The sequence below is a fragment of the Lipotes vexillifer genome, unplaced genomic scaffold, assembly GCF_000442215.2.
Source record: "Lipotes vexillifer unplaced genomic scaffold, Lipotes_vexillifer_v1.1 scaffold299, whole genome shotgun sequence".
In the NCBI taxonomy this organism is placed as follows: domain Eukaryota; kingdom Metazoa; phylum Chordata; class Mammalia; order Artiodactyla; family Lipotidae; genus Lipotes; species Lipotes vexillifer.
The window spans coordinates 3,056,955-3,070,385 of NW_006784347.1; positions in this window are offsets into that span (position 1 = coordinate 3,056,955).

Sequence of the window (13,431 nt, forward strand, 5' to 3'; positions counted from 1 at the left end):
GTAACTGCCAAAAAGTGAAAACAACCCAATGTCCATCAACTGATGAATGGATATATCCATACAGTGGAACATTATTCAATCTTTTATTTATTTATTGGCCATACCCCGCAGCATGTGGGATCTTAATTCCCCAACCAGGGATCCAAACTGGGCTCCCTGCAGTGAAAGCATGGAGTATTAACCGCTGGACCGCCAGGGAAGTCCCCTATTCAGTCTTTTAAAAGAAGGAAATTCTGACATATGCTTCGACAAGGTTGAATCTTGAAGACGTGCCAAGTTAAATAAGCCAGACACAAAAGGATAAATACTATACAATTCCACTTATATGAGGTCCCTAGAATAGTCAAATTCAGAGACAGAAAGTAGGATGTAGTTGCCAGGGGCTGTGGGAAGAGGGAATTGGGGAGTTACTGTTTAATGGGTACAGAGTTTCAGTTTGGGATTTTGATAAAGTTCCGGAGAGGGATAGGGATGATGATCGCACAACAGTGTGAATGTACTTAATGCCACCGAACTAGACAGTTTAAAATGGTTAAAATGGTAAATGGATTTTATGTTTATTTTTCCACAATTAAAAAAATATGGGGCTTCGCTGGTGGCGCAGTGGTTGAGAGTCCGCCTGCCGATGCAGGGGACACGGGTTCGTGCCCCGGTCCGGGAAGATCCCACATGCCGCGGAGCGGCTGGGCCCGTGAGCCATGGCCGCTGAGCCTGCACGTCTGGAGCCTGTGCTCCGCAACGGGAGAGGCCACGGCAGTGGGAGGCCCGCGTACCGCAAAAAAAAAAAAAAAAAAGATACTTAATGAAAGAAGCCAGACACAAAAGCCCACATATTGTATGACTCCAAGACATGAAATGTCCAGAATAAGCAAATTCATAGAGACAGAACGTAGATTAGTGGGTTGCCAGGAGAAGGGAAAGGGGAAATGGGGGGTGACTGCCAATGGTTACAAGGCTTCTTTTGGGGGTGATGGAAATGCTCTGGAATTAGATAGTGGTGATGGTTGCATAACCTTGTGAATAGACTAAAACTCACTGAACTGTACAATTATTTGGTGAATTTTATGGTATGTAAATTATATTGCAATCGAAATTAATAAAAAATAAATGTGGTACAAGGAATGGGATAATATATATATAAACATGCTTTGTCTTCTTTAATTAGCTCTCCTCACCCTTTCCGCAACAAAGTTACTCTCAACTGATACTATTATTATCAATTAGTAAGGTTTCTAGTCCCTTTTCTAACATTTACATATATATATATCTCCAGAGAAAATATGCAAGGTTGATTCGTTTTTCTTTGTGATTTTGTACTTTTTAATATTTTTCTTTTACTGTGTCTGTGGTTCCACAACTTCCTTGCCCCGCCCCCCTCCATGGACTTTCTTTCTGCCTCATTTGGACTCTGCTCAAATTGACCTAGTTTTCTCTTTAATCAAGTCTTCAGGAACCAATTCATTACCATTAAAAATGATCTAATAATGGGCTTCCCTGGTGGCGCAGTGGTTGAGAGTCCACCTGCCGATGCAGGGTACGCGGGTTCGTGCCCCAGTCTGGGAAGATCCCAGATTCTGCGGAGCGGCTGGGCCCGTGAGCCATGGCCGCTGAGCCTGTGCGTCCAGAGCCTGTGCTCCGCAACGGAAGAGGCCACAACAGTGAGAGGCCCGCGTACCGAAAAAAAAAAAAAAAAAAAAAAAGATCTAACAAGCCTTATGTCGATCATAGTTAAAAAATTCTTTTTTTTAATTTTTGGATAATGCAATCACAAAAATGTTACTTGACCAGTAAAAGACAACGCTTCTGAATAAAAACATATACCAGCAGGCTTACCCGATGATAAAGATGATTGCAGCTGAAAGCTTCATCTGCCAGACAATGGTTTTAGATTTTCTGTGCTCCCTGAAAGCCGTGAAAAATGTATCGCCCGGCATCTTGATAAAGAAATCAATTACCTACCTCGTTCTGAATGAAGAGAATGAGAGGATTAAAAAAAAGTAATAACAACAAAAACGGCAAGAATAAAACAAACTGGGAAGAGACATATGTTTCAAGCTAGTATTGCGTTGCCTGAAAATAGCCTTTATGCGTTCAGATATTCAGGGTGATTTTTTATTCCTTCATTCCTGAGTCCTCCGAACTCATGGGGAACATTTAACCTAGAAGCAGCCAGCCGCCAGCTTTCAACCACACCCGATGTCATTTTTCTTAGCTTGTCAGGACAGTTACCCAGAGTGGCCTCTGCCCCTCCCTACCACAGGCATCCCATTCAAGAATTCACAGCCCCTGCTGGCCTGGCCGTAGAAGACGAATTTAGTTTGCAGGAGGAAGCTACACATGATCTTTTTTCCTGAACTGGGTTTCCATCGTGATGGAGTTACTTCTTTTGCCCTTCACTGCTCTCTTAACAGCTCTGGCAAAATAGGAAGTGAAGGAGGTACAGGTTTTTCAAAGCCCCATTTAGTCTTCCTACCAGGTCATTTTCACCGGGCAACACAGGGATGGGATAGTTTTATTTCCTGATCAATTACAAGCTACCCTCAGTCACTTCAGCCATTTCATTATCTTCTCGCTCTCATAAATGCCGTCTTCTCAGCCAGGAAGCTATAAAATCAACGTCTTAGGAGGTTTAGAATTTTATTAAACATTTATTTGCTTTACTCAAAAGTGAATGTATGTTAGCTTGATCATAAAACGAATGACCTTTTTTTTTAGGGGAAGGAACGTGGCAAATGAAACATGGGACTCATTTGCCAGCTGATGCTGAGGGGATAATATAAATAAGAGGCTGGGGGTGGGGAAGCTTCCCACACTTTGGCTGGGATAGCATATCCACGGATTGAGGCTGGAAGGAAAGGATCTGCTGCTCTGGGACCACACACGCGCGCGTGCGCGCGCACACACACACACACACAGTGGATTGACCTCAAGAGCCACCATGGCCAGGCTGAACCTAATTTCAGAGGCTCTGCCCTCAGCCAGGGCTACTGTAGTCTTAAAGCTGTCACTACCCAGGACTGCACCTTGCTTTGCTGATTCTCTACCTTCTATCATGTTTAGAAAACTAGACCCAGATCACAGAGGCACGGAATGAAAGGTAGTCTTGCAGATGTGCCTCAACCTGTTTGTATAGACGGAATCCCCTGGCCAGAGCTGTGGCCCAGAAATGAATGAACAGAATCCCAAATCTAGCAAAGGGGCCTCAGACCTCCTGCAGCTCGGTCTTCTACCTGATCCCTCCACTAGGGGACCTGGGGCTCAACATCACTGAAGAGGGGGCTAGCCAGGAGGCAGGGCACGGGGTGACTAAAGTATTACTGGCTCCTTAATCTTGCATTACTTTCCTTAACGATGTCAGATGTATCTTTGCCCTGTAAACACTCAGAGTGCATTTTGATCAGAAGAATGTTTAAGTTGTGTCATGGAAGGATTCGTGGTAAGGCTACATTCTAAATGGTTTACCAAGAAATTGGGGTATAGTACTTAAAATCTAGATCACTCTGGATTTGAGGGGATGGGAGTTAGAAACAGATTTCAATATAAGTCTTGAGAAGTTGGAAGACACGGCAGTGCTCTTAGGCTTGGGCAATGCTCCCGCTCTCTCCAGGGGCTGATGAAAAGGTCCAGCCAAGCCTTCCGGGGCATCGTCTTCCACTGGTGACATCCTAATCCTTCTGCCAGACCTGCCTAAGCCTTGGTCCAGCAGTTCCAGATCAACGGCAGGCACGCCACCTCCAGGCCAATCCCCAGAACTGTAATTTTGTGAGCTAGACTGACATTCTGGGTCTCATTCATTCTGGGCAGTGTATCCTTGAGATGTAGGGCAAAGAATCCAGTCTTCTGGGATGGGGACACCCTCCCCTATGCAATTCTGGAATATAGGGTTTCTTGGGGCTCAAGAATCTGGGTGGTCCATCCCCTACTTTGCCACCCTGTTTCCCCTGAGAGACCTCAGAAAGAAATGGGATTCCTCTGGTACCAGCCACGCTCTGTGTTTTGTGTCAGGGATAAACAACTCTTTCTTTTTAACTTGACCTTGGCCTCCCCCAAATCAGCCCGGCCTGACATCCTCAAAGCCAGCCCTTCCGGCCTGTCTCAAGAAGTCCCCAGCCTAAGTGACTTCCTCCCCTGCGACTCCATGTCAAGAAACCTAAGATGGCTAAAGTTGACCTTGTGGGGAAGACAGACTTGCTAGGGACCTAGGTGGCCTTCAAGGAGGGGTGTCCTTCACCTGACAGCCAGGCGTGCCCGTGACACACTCAGCTCATCTCATGCCTCATCACAGTCTTCAAAGACTGGGATCCTCACATTTGCCAGCTGAGCAAAACTGTTTAGCAGATATCCTGTCACAAAAGCTGGGGACGGCCGGGAAGTCCCACCTCCAAAGCCCCATGGCCTGAGAACTTTGCAGCCATGCCAGGTTTGTTGCTGCTGCTCTAAACAACTCTGCAAGACTATCAGCCAGTTAGCTGAAATCCAAGCTTCCCCAAAGGGAAGGGAAGGAGTGCACAGGATCCTCTTCCACCTGAAGCATCAATGCCTGGGCAGCTAGAACCTGCACAGCAGTGCAGGGATAAGATAAGACACTACTTGGCATGTCACTAACAATCATTCAAAACCCTTAAAAGAACTTTTGGTGGCCCTGCGGTCTGAAAGCTGTCCCTAAAATCCATGAGTCCTTGAATCACAGGTACTCTGGCTAAGAATACACTGCAATGGTCCTAAGGGCTCATATACCCTCTCTAAGCCCTCATGATGCCCACAGGCATCACATCATCATGGTTGGGGAAGGGATACCCTCTACCCTCTATACTGGACCTTTCTTCTGGGTTCCTGATGGAATACATCAATCAAACTATAGAGAACTCTCTCTGCTCCCTGCCCACCAAGAAACATGGCTGCACCACCCACCTTAACTGTAAAATCTGCTAACAGTTCAGCACATTCCCATGTCCAAAATACACTGACACATGCTTACCATGGCTTCCATTTCTAATTTTTTTTTTGGGGGGGGGGTACGCGGGCCTCTCACTGTTGTGGCCTCTCCCGTTGCGGAGCACAGGCTCCGGACGCACAGGCTCAGCGGCCATGGCTCACGGGCCTAGCCGCTCCGTGGCATGTAGGATCTTCCTGGACCGGGGCACAAACCCGTGTCCCCTGCATCGGCAGGCGGACTCTCAACCACTGCACCACCAGGGAAGCCCGGCTTCCATTTCTTGAACGTTCTAAATCACCAACCATCTTACCAGCAAATGGTTAGGACCTCAAGGGCTTGCACCCTAGGGGTGTACATCAGAGTCACCAGAAGAGCTTTTAAAAAACAGAATTCCTGCCATATATAGATATTTATGAGGTCATTTGATTTTCAACAAAAGTATCAAAGAAATCCTGTGGAGAAAGGAAAATGTTTCCAACAAAGGTTGCTGGAAAACTGGATATCCATACCAGGTGAAAAAACAAATGAACCCTGACCCCTTACCTCGCACCATACACAAAAATTAATTCAAGAAGAACCCTAGACTTAAATATGAAAGCTGAAACTATAAAGCTTCTAGAAGAAAACAGGAGAATATCTTCATCACTTGGGTGTAGGCTAAGGTTTCTTAGGACACAGAAAGCAATAACCATAAAAGAAACACTGATAAATTAGACATCAAAATTTAAAACTTTTGCTCATTAAAAGACATCATTAAGAAAAGGAATAGATGAGGCACAGACTGAGTGAAAATATTCTTTTCTTTTATAATTTTTTAAAATAAATTTTATTTTTTGGCTGCATTGGGTCTTTGTTGCGGTGCGCGGGCTTCTCACTGCAGTGGCTTCTCTTGTTGCGGAGCACGGGCCTTGTTGCGGAGCACGGGCTCTAGAGTTCAGGCTCAGTAGCTGTGGTGCACAGGCTTAGTTGCTCTGTGTCATGTGGGCTCTTCCCCGGACCAGGGCTTGAACCCGTGTCCCCTGCATTGGCAGGCGGACTCTTACCCACTGTGCCACCAGGGAAGTCCCAAGTATTCTCAAAATATATATTTCACAAAGGAGAGATATCCTGGACATAAAAAGAACTCTTAAAACTCAATAATAAAAGCAATTCAATCTTTAAAATAGGCAAAGGATTTAAAAAGGCATTCCACAAGGGAAAACATATGAATGGCCAATATATACATGAAAAAGTGTTCTCCAACATTTAGTCATCTGAGAAATGCAAGCTAAAATCACAATGAGATACTTCTATACTCCCACCGAAATGGCTAAAATTCAAGACTGAAAATAGCAAATGTTGAAGAGGGTAGTAGAGTAACCAGAGCTCCCGTATATTTTTGGTGGGAGTTAAACATAGCACAACAACATTGGGAAAATGTGTGACAGTTCCCCATAAAATTAAACATACACCCTACCTTGTAACCCAGTAAACCTATTCCTATCTATTTACCCAAGAGAAATAAAAATACGTGACCACACACAGACACACAGTTGTACAAAAACTTTTATGGAAGCTTTAATTGTAATAGCCCAAAACTGAAAATAGTTCAAGTGTCCAGGAGAATGGCTTAAAAAAAAAAAACCTGGTATTTCATACAATGGATTACTGTTTACAGTAAAAAGGGACAACTACCGATACGTGTAACAACATAAACAAATCCCCAAAACATTACGTTAAGTAAAGGAAGCCAGACACAAAAGAAGATATACCATTTCACTCTATTTTTGTAAAGCTCTAGAACAGGTAAATCTATGGTGAAAAAGAAATCACAATAGATTGTTACCTCTGGGGAGGTGGAGGAGGGATTGAATGGAAAAGAGTACGGGGTGATAATCTGCATCTCCAGAGGGGTTTGGGTTACACGGGTGCAGGCATTTGTTAAATACATCAAAGGGTATATTTAATATCCGTGCATTCCCTTGTATATAAGTCTGACCTAAACAAACAAAAAAATTTTTTATTTTTGGCTGCGTTGTGTCTTCGTTGCTGCACACAGGGCTTTCTCTAGATGCGTTGAGCGGGGGCTATTCTTCGTTGCGGTGCACAGGCTTCTCATCGCAGTGGCTTCTCTTGCTGGGGAGCACGGGCTCTAGGCGTGCGGGCTTCAGTAGTTGCAGCACGTGGGCTCTAGGGGGCTTCAGTAGTTGTGGTGCACGGGCTTAGTTGCTCCGTGCGGCATGTGCGATCTTCCCGGACCAGGGCTCGAACCCTTGTCCCCTTAACTGGCAGGCAGATTCTTAACCACTGTGCCACAAGGGAAGTCCTCTAAACAAAATTTAAAACTCATAAACAAACACATGATATGTATGATGAAGTATACTGATGTTTGTAACTTACTTTGACATGCATAAAAATTAAGATGGGTTGGGCTTCCCTGGTGGCGCAGTGGTTGAGAGTCCGCCTGCCGATGCAAGGGACACGGGTTCGTGCCCCAGTCCGGGAAGATCCCACATGCCGTGGAGTGGCTGGGCCCGTGGGCCATGGCCGCTGAGCCTGCGCGTCCGGAGTCTGTGCTCCGCAACGGGAGAGGCCACAGCAGTGAGAGGCCCACGTATAGCAAAAATAAATAAATAAATAAATAAGATGGGTTGATGGATGACTAGACAGGTGGGGAAATGGATAGATGTGTGATCAAACAAATAGTAAAATGTAAATTATAGAATCTTATCTTGGGTATACTGGTAATTATTGCACAATTTTTTTCAGTTTTTGGGAGGGTAGTAGGAACGTAAACTGAACTGGTGATTTTTGTTTCTTAAGTGGTAAATATACATGGATGTTTGTTAGACTTTTGTCGTATTTTTGTTCTCAAAATAGTCCATAATTAATTAATTAACAAACACATAAATAAGAGTTACCAGGTGATTCTGACACCCACTTCTGGGTGGGGAAAAACCCACTGTTGGGCTCTGAGAGCTCAGAGATCTCCTTGTGCAGCATGCTGAGGAGCTATACGACACTTATCCTGGGGGGAAAGAGATGAGTTTCCTATTGCTGCTGCAACACCACAAATTTAATGGTTTAAAACAACACAAATTGGGCTTCCCTGGTGGCGCAGTGGTTAAGAATCTGTCTGCCAATGCAAGGGACACAGGTTCGAGCCCTGGTCTGGGAAGACCCCACATGCCACGGAGCAACTAAGCCAGTGCGCCACAACTACTGAGCCTGTGCTCTAGAGCCCGTGAGCCACAACTACTGAAGCCCGTGTGCCTAGAGCCCATGCTCCACAACAAGAGAAACCACCACAATAAGAAGCCTGCGCACCGCGACAAAGAGTAGTCCCCACTTGCTGCAACTAGAGAAAGCCCATGCGCAGCAACGAAGACCCAACGCAGCCAAAAATAAATAAATAAAATAAATAAATTTTTGAAAAAACAACACAAATTTACTGGGAATTCCCTGGTGGTCCAGTGATTAGGACTCCACGCTTTCACTGCCCTGGTCGGGAAACTAAGATCCCGGCGCAAGCTGCATTGCCAAACCAAACCAAACCAAAACACAACACAAATTATTATTATTTATTTATTTATTTATTTTTGCTGTACGTGGGCCTCTCACTGTTGTGGCCTCTCCCGTTGCGCAGCACAGGCTCCGGACGCGCAGGCTCAGCGGCCACGGCTCACGGGCCCAGCGGCTCCGCAGCATGTGGGACCCTCCCGGACCGGGGCACGAACCCATGTCCCCTGCATCGGCAGGCGGACTCTCAACCACTGCGCCACCAGGGAAGCCCCAACACAAATTATTATCTTATAGTCCTGGAGATCAGACGTTGGAAATGGCAGAACTGTGCTCTCAAGGTGCTGGCAGAACTGTGCTCCCTCTGGAGGCTCTAGAGGAGAATCCATTTCCTTGTCTTTTCCAGCTTTTAGAGGCCAGCTTCTGCATTCCTGGGCTCACAGCCACTTCCTCTATCTTCAAGGTCGTCAGCATAGCATCTTACATTTCTCTCCCTGACTCTGACTTTTCTGCCCACCTTTTCCACATTTAAAGGACTCTTGTGATTCCACAGAGCCCACCCAGATAACCCAGTATAATTTCTCTTATTTTAAAGTTACCTCTTTAGCAACCTTAATTCCATTTGCAACCTTAATACCCCCTTGCCATGTAACAAACATATTTACAGGACATGGACATCTTTGGGGAGTCATTATTCTGCCTACCACAGGGCTCTGCCCACCTGTGAGTGGTTCCCATGTAAGAAGTACTGATTCCTGCCATATACGTGCCACCTGGCCTTGAAGACGGAAATGCCACTTCTTGCAGAGCCGTGGCATTGCTCTCCATTCATGCAGATCCATTCTGTCCTCAACTAGTCTCTTCTACCCCAGACCACCCTCCATACCCGCACTAGCATTCCAGACAAGTCAAGAGGGGCAAGTGTGACATGTGGTGCAGGAAATACTGACCCCCAACTGCCTCAGGACCAGCTCCAACGTTTGGTGCTAACGAAAGGGTATGAGCTGGCAGAAGGATTATGGCCCCCATCTCCCCTTCAAGCACTCCTCTGGAAAAACTAAGACATTCTGCTGGGTGAGTGAAGGGATGCCCTGCCCTGCCCTATCAAGGGGATTTAGAACACTGGGCAAGCCCAGCCACCCCCAAAAGTCAGCCCTAAACACGGCACCCCTGATGCCCTCAGGATGCTTGCTTCCCCTCCTTCCCCAATTTGATCCTCATCTGCTCAAACTTTTCTCTCCTCTCTCTGGTTCTGAACCTTGATCCCATGTCCCTTCTGGAGGCTCTTCCCATGAATGTGAGCCCCAGGGCTCCTGTACAATTTCTGGCTCAGGCTCCTCCTTCAGATTCAGTGAGGACTCCCTGATTTAGACCCCTGGTTCTGAGGATTCAATTCCTCCATTCAGCTGCCAGGGGAGTCTGAGCCGCAGCACCCTTGCAAGGAATAAGGAGAGAACTCAATGCTTTTGTTCTTGGCATTTGTTTAACATTGTTTCCTATAACGGGTTCCATGTATCAATGGGATCCAGTATACTGACAGACCACATTTTGCTTTGTTGCTTCCAGGTTTTTAGCTCTGGGGACATGGCCAATCTGATGCTATTATAAATAGCTCCGCAGGGAATTCCCTGCTGGTCCAGTGGTTAGGACTCGGCACTTTCACTGCCCGGGTCTGGGTTCAATCCCTAGCCGGGGAACTAAGATCTCGCAAGTTGCGTGGCCAAAAAATAAGCTCTGCAATAAACATTTTCTTTTTCCAAAATTACTTTAGTTTCCTCTTGGATTATTTCCTTGGGGTGAATTCTAACTTGAGATAACTGGGTTGAGGTGTGCATCGATTCCTTTTTTGTCTGACACGCATCCCTTTCCACTGGGAACAGCCTCTCCACTTTATGGTTCTTATGTGATTTAAGTCAAAGTCCCCACCTATCCTGTCTCAGGGGTGGGCGTTTGAGCCAACTTGTTCATAGTAGATTGGTAACAACAAACCACAAATTTCAGCGGTTTAACACAGTCTGAGTTTATTTCTTGGTGATATCATAGCTTGATGAGGGTTTTGGAAGGCAGAGGGGGTGGAACATGGGAGGCTCTTCTATAAGAAATTCAGAAATACAAGTGCCTTCCTTTCAGTGTCTTCAATGTTCTGTAGGGCTTCTTTGGAGCCCTTGGTTAGCCCTGTGCATGCATCCACCATTGATGAGCAGGGGAAGGGGGTATATTTTAGGAATTAACTCATAAGTTGTATGTCTCTCTTCAGCCACATTTCATTGGCTAGAATTGGTACATGCTTCCTGTAGTTATGAGAGCACCTGGGAAATGTAGTCTCCTCCTGTATCCGGGAAGAAACAAACCAGTCTGGTCACCACATAGATTGTCTTTGCCAATTACAGTACCCCATATCTGAACATGAGGCTTCTCAGTGATGGGCATATGACCTAGGCAGATCTATCAGAGTCCTTCTGGGGAACTGTTGTGGATTCTGAGAGTCCATTTAAGGACTAGAGTTATGCAGCTCTCGTTAGCATGGCACTGGCAGGGCTTCTTCCCCAGCAGAGCGAGGGAGGAAGGCTGCCAGAGAACAAAGCCAGAGTCAGGGATGGCCGAGGAGCTCAGACCTCTGGGGTCCTGCTTTGAGCTCCTGGATCCAGAATAAGCTCATTTGGATAAAGTCCTTTTGTTTGAGCCAGTCTGTATTGGATTTCCGTCACTTGCAACCAAAGGAGTCCTGACCAATAATGCATAGGCCAAGGGATAAAAAGATTTACTAGTGTTTGAAACATTTTTCTAGATTACTCTCTAAAATAACTTAGACATCGTGTAAGGCATTTTTGTTTTCCCAATTTTTGTTTTCATAACTTATATGTATTTCTTTCTTCTCAATTCTTATGTATCTTACTTTTCCTTCTTAGAATATTATGGCAAGCACTTCTACTATGGCATGGACCAAATTAAATTGTTAATTAAATTAATCAAACCACACTATGTTAGGGCATCTTGGTTTTACACTTAAAAAAATTCAATATATAAAAAGAATCTGAAAAAGAGTGGATATATGTATATGTATAACAGATTCATTTTGCTGGACACCTGAAACTAACACAACATTGTAAACCAAGTATACTCCAATAAAAAAAAAATTCAGTATATATACAGGTTTGAAAATTCAAAGGTTACAGATAAAAGCTAAGTGAAAAGTAAAATCTTTCTTCCCTACCACCTAACCCTCTCCCTAAAGGCAAACAGCTTCTTGGGCTTTCTTCCAGAAAAAAACAATAATTGTATATATGCAAGAATGTGATTAATGTGTGTGTGTTTTCACAAGCTCTTAATTATACATCTTTTTATACCTGTTTTTAGGTGTAATGATTCTAATGGTTCTCCATTAAGTGAAGATTCCAGGTGTGAGAGGCACTCCTTAACCCCTTAAGTCACAAAGCAGATGGGAGAGAATGCACTCACCTTACCTGGAGAGAGGCAGGGTGCACAGGGTGGGGCTGGGGCACCTCCCAGGAGGAGCCCTGCCTGAGAGTTGGGCAGGAGGACATTTTAACGGGTCAAACCATTGATTCATTGTTATTTTGCAAGAATTCTGCTCTTTCTTTGCAGCCGCTGTGTTGGTTTTAGGTCCTCTTTAGCATTTGCCATTTTGTCATGAAATTCTGTCAACAAATTCTGGATTGTTGCATAGCCCTTCTTATTGTCGTTATTATTTCTTTTCTGATTAAAAATACTCATTGGTGGGCTTCCCTGGTGGCGCAGTGGTTAAGAGTCCGCCTGCCGATGCAGGGGACACGGGTTCGTGCCCCGGTCCGGGAAGATCCCACATGCCACGGAGCGGCTGGGCCCATGAGCCATGGCCGCTGAGCCTGCGCGTCCAGAGCCTGTGCTCCGCAACGGGAGAGGCCACAACAGTGAGAGGCCCGCGTACCGCAAAAAAATAAAAAATAAAATAAATAAAAAAATAAAAATACTCATTGGCTAATGCTTCTTCACAAGTCTTCCTTTTTCTGTGATATTTTCATTTGGAGTTCCTTTTCAGCTTCCCCTCCCCTTTGGGGTGGGCGCCCCTGGGGTCCTGGAATGCAGGCATGCCAGGACGTGCAGCCCTGGAGTCTAGTGGCCTGCAGAACAAGTAATTTCCTGGGAAAGAATGCATCCTAGGGGAAGACGGCTTCAGGCAGGCAAACCTGGCACCTGAATGAGCTTCAGGTGACAGAGTGTAGAGGTGGTGCTTGTCACTCTTACCTGTGTGGTCCCTGACCCAGCCACCTGGAACCCAGCGTCCCTGGTCTGAACGGTCTCAGTTTCTAGGCTATATATGAACAAAATCTGGAAGAGCTGTTTCCAGCACAAAGTCTGTAAGACATAGGACCAGAAGCAATCATGTTCCCTTTCACTTTGTCCATGTGACAAAGTATTTTGGTAAAGTAGGGAGAGTGGCCTCGCTCCCCACGTCTACATGGACTTATCATGGCAGACAGCACGCTTCAGCCTGCTGAGTTTGCCAGAGAACACTAATACAACTTTGGCCTCCTGCGCACTGACATGGGTGGTATTCACGCGTGACGGTTAGTTTCACGTATCAACCTGGCTAAGCTATCGGACCCAGTTATTCAGTCTAACACTCACCTAAGTGTTGCTGGTGTTTTGTAGATGTGATTATTGACATCTACCATCAACTGAGTTTAACTAAAGGAGATTATCCTTGATAATCTGGGTGGGCCTCATTTAATCGGTTGAAAGGCCTTAATAACTGAGATTTCCCTGAGGAAGAAGAAATGTGGCTGTGGACTGTAGCATCAGCTCCTGCCCAAGAGTTTCCAGCCTGACCTGCCCTACAGATTTCAGACTTGTCAGCCCCCACGACCACGTGAGCCAATTCCTTGCAACATATTTCTTTATACAGACACCCTTTCTACTGGTTGTGCTTCTCTGGTAGAAACCCGATGGGTATACCATGGGAGAGACAGCATCCACAGGAGGCCGCAGCGGAGCAT